This window comes from Anopheles stephensi, chromosome 3 (genome assembly GCF_013141755.1).
Source record: "Anopheles stephensi strain Indian chromosome 3, UCI_ANSTEP_V1.0, whole genome shotgun sequence".
NCBI classification, from domain to species: Eukaryota; Metazoa; Arthropoda; class Insecta; order Diptera; family Culicidae; genus Anopheles; species Anopheles stephensi.
The window spans coordinates 75,039,723-75,043,547 of NC_050203.1; the positions used below are offsets into that span (position 1 = coordinate 75,039,723).

Below are 3,825 nucleotides of genomic sequence, written 5' to 3' on the forward strand. Positions count from 1 at the left end.
AATGTGAATTTATCTAGAATTTATTTGGAATTGTATATAGAATTTAATAAAAAAAATCACTTTCTTCGAAAGGATTCAACAACCCCTGACACTCAAATCCTTTATGCTTCTCCCGAAGAAACGAAACCCAATAGGCAGAAAAAAGAAGTGAAATGCAGTTTAACATTTCCGTTGCCGAATAATAAAAGAAACAAAATTGCAACAGAAAACCCGCTCTCCTAATGCTCGCCAATCGCGCAGCTCGTCCACAGCGCGTCGGCACAAACACGGCTTAAAAGCATGCATCCGCCAGAATCCAAACTCTTTTCTTATTCCTTCCTCTCCTCAAATGCACCACCCAGCAGCACCAAAACCAGACCAGTTTTCGGCAGGCATGCAGGTCCAGAAACGAAATTGAATGTTCGTACAATTCTCTTACCACGCACGTTCCTCATCGATCAGCACCGCGCTGACGATGATGCAGATCCGATTCTTTCTGCAACTTCTGCAAGCGACCCAGCACTTTGTGTTCTCCTTCATTCGTTCTTTCTTTTCTCCCATTTGTTTTATTTTCTTGGGGGTATAAACGCTTTTCTTTTATTCTTTTTTCGCAATCAAAATTACTTTGTTCAGCGATCGTTTAAGGTTGCATTGCAAATTTTTGACCAAAAAAACCCCCATCCGATGAGTGATGGTCCAAATAAACATGAAAGGAAAAAAATGCTTTTACGTGGGATAAGCATTACTGCCAAGCTTACAGTTACTACTAATTGCAAACTAATACGTGCAAAATGGGTTTCCCTTGGGTGGCCCAATTTTAGATAATAAAATCTGTAGTACACCACCTCACCGGCTAAACACGATGCTCGATGACAACAACGCTAATAACCGTTGGCTCACTTCCGCAACCGAAGAAGCCACACTACGCAACCGCAATCTACCACCACCCGCTCACGATCTACGAACCAAAGCTCACTGAGCTCAGTGATCGTGTGTGTGTGTGTGTGTCGCGCGGCAACTATATCTGATGTTCTATATTTCGACATCGGGCTCAAAGTCATCCGGTGTTTCGTACCAAACGGCAGACGACGTTGTGACAGAGCGTGCTACGACCACGCGTAGGTGATCCTCACCCGTACCCGATCGCCTACCATCTTCTGTACAAACCGCCGGTTGAAGATCATGTAATTATTTCCAAGCTGCAGCGCACACCGGCTGGAAGTGCACGCTTCAAGGTTGCTTTACCTTACACCGAGCCACCGATTATGCTAGTAGATGCTTTTAATTAAAAACTCCCCGTCATGCTGGTCGTTGCTTTCTGGGTCAGCGTTTTAGAAACGTTGTCCACCGGGAAAGGGAAAAGACGCTGACGCTTGGCCGACGTCAATAAATCGGGATCGGACGCTGCCGGGCGTCCCATTTTGCCGGCCGGGCGAACCGGTTCCCTGCGCTCGCTGGGAAATCGCTCGTTATCACATGCGTCTTGACCGAGAGGCAGCACCGGCTTTGAATGGTAGTCATTAACCGACGCTAAGAACCGACGCTCCCCAACAGTGCCCGTGTCTTCAACGATGTGTCCCGCGCGGTCTGTAATCAGGAGGAAATTAATTGGTTTTAAATTAGCCTGATAGCTAAAGATACTTACTATACACACGAACCAATCCAATCGCGACCAGGCGCCAGTCCAAAGGGTGTGAAAGTTGTGCTATTAAAGGCTTGGTGGGGAGTTCGATCTCTAAACGATCATCCCTTGATGTCATCACCCAACCCTTTTGGGGCGTTCTGTTACGAGCGATGAATGTACATAGTTTACTTACAAACAACAAAGAAGCACACACTGGCTCGTTAATAGAAATGGTACTTCGGGGAGGAAAACACACCCTCCTGCTCTCTCTCTCTCTCTTCGGGAAATGGGCGACCGACAGGACGGAACTGATTTCCATTGAATGCATCGCGTCTCGGTGTGTCCAACCGGGTGACAAATTCTTCTTTACATTGGCCATGACAAATTGGACACGATGTCATGGAACGGTCGTTCCTGTGGGGTGGTGATAAGATCACTTTCAACCCATCCTCCTCGTTGTGCTGTTAGACGACAGGGTTGGTCTCTTCAAAAGCACCCCCTGGACGAGGGTGTTGGTCAGCTCGTGTGGTTTCAAATTCCCAACTCACCCCCACGAAACGCCTGATGTTCGATGTGATCTAATGTCCGCAAAACCGTCACCATTCCGTTACTGTCAACTTTTAACCGATCCGAAACCGATAGGTAGGATAAAGTGGGGTGGTGGGGTTTGGTGCAAGGGAGAAATAATTTCCTCCCATTTGCCAAAGCTAACGGTTCGGTCATCCCGGTCATCGGGCGTAGGGTTAGGACGGATGGATGGAAACAGATTGTCACGTCGTGACATAAAACCAGAACCCCATCATCATCATCATCATCATCGATTGCTTGAGTTTGATCGCAACCACCGCACCACACGTCACGAAACGGGCGTGCACGCATCTGGAAAGTAAGAAAATTCCAATTAGATTGCGCAAAAAAGAAGGCAGAAACAGTCTTATAAGAATGAACTTTTAAATCTTACCAGACAAAAGACTTCAACGCGACATCAAGCGATGAACCCGCAAAACGACGAACGCGACGCGACGATGTTAAGTGGAGTTAATTGAATTAAGAGATTCAAATTGAAATTGGAATTGTGTGCCATTTTGGCAAATCATCGTCTTTAAGGCAAAAGCCCTCCGCCTTGGCAAGTTCTTAAGGAGTAGAAATAATCACATAGACCCAATTCTTCTGGCGAATTATGCAACCTCTCGTACGCCGGTCTAATTCAATTCTTTACCACCTTTTCCTCTCGCCCTGAGGAAAGAATCTTACTGCCTTACTTCGTTCGATTAGCCCACATTTGGTGGGGGCACTTGCGCACAATTTACGCTTCTTCTCGTGCTGCCCGCTAGTCAGCGTTCTTGATCAGCTCCCGTTTTCCACGATCTGTGAGCCCCGTTCTCTCGGTCAGTGAGGTCAGATTCGAGCCAGATTCGAGACCGAACCAGAACGTAGAGTAATCCAATTACGCCGCCAAACAGTTATAGCAATTTCAATCCCGCCGAACCCACCCAAGATCGGGTCAAGATCGGGGATGAACACTAGGCCTGGCGGCGGAAGATGATGGCGTATGCCTGGGAATGGATTAAATAAAGAAAAACGAAACGAAAACGGACAGAATACGTACGAAACATAACAACACATACCTGTTGCTGTTGACCGACCCGTACACCGCCGGTCGATGAGGGAACCGGATGAGAGGATCGTGCATATGCTTGATAGATAAATGTAATCAACCGAACCCCGATCGAGTTCTTTCGTTTCGTCTGGAAATTGAAAAACGTGCCTCCACACACACACAAAGGTTGCTGGAGGTGTCACCCGGGTCCGATCCGGTCCAGTCCGTTCGGACCGATCCGATCGAGGCAAGATCCGGTCGATAACTGTGTTCCGTGCTCCGGTCGATAACTGTTTGAGGTTGTGAGGTCGGGTTTTGTTTGTGAGGTTTTTTTTTCGTTCCCCCCCCCCCCCCCCCCCCCCCCTAGTGGGGTGGAGCATTCGTTTAACTGCTTTGCACCGATCGCTTCGTGGAGGATGCTCGTAATTAGTTGCCGGACCCAACGGCAGAGCCCTACACAGCTACCCCTTATGCCTCATTAGCTCACGCAACAGCATCGGCGATCAATGCTAATCGCCAATGCGCAAGTGGTTTGCGGATTCTACGAAAACAAACACACATAAGCAGAGGAAAGGAAAAACACGCTTTTCATTATATCTACTGCGCTATCCGGCTTCTTATC

General features: G+C 47.7%; 1 long non-coding RNA gene across 1 annotated transcript; it reads right to left on the reverse strand.

Annotated features, from left to right (window-relative positions):
• Positions 1 to 371: 371 nt before the first annotated feature.
• Positions 372 to 3,471, reverse strand: LOC118510761. The gene is made up of 3 exons (XR_004906061.1): positions 2,565 to 3,471; positions 1,625 to 2,482; positions 372 to 1,566 (listed from the first exon to the last, which is right to left on the reverse strand). It is a non-coding gene; the product is annotated as an uncharacterized LOC118510761 (long non-coding RNA).
• Between the last annotated feature and the right edge of the window lie 354 nt (positions 3,472 to 3,825).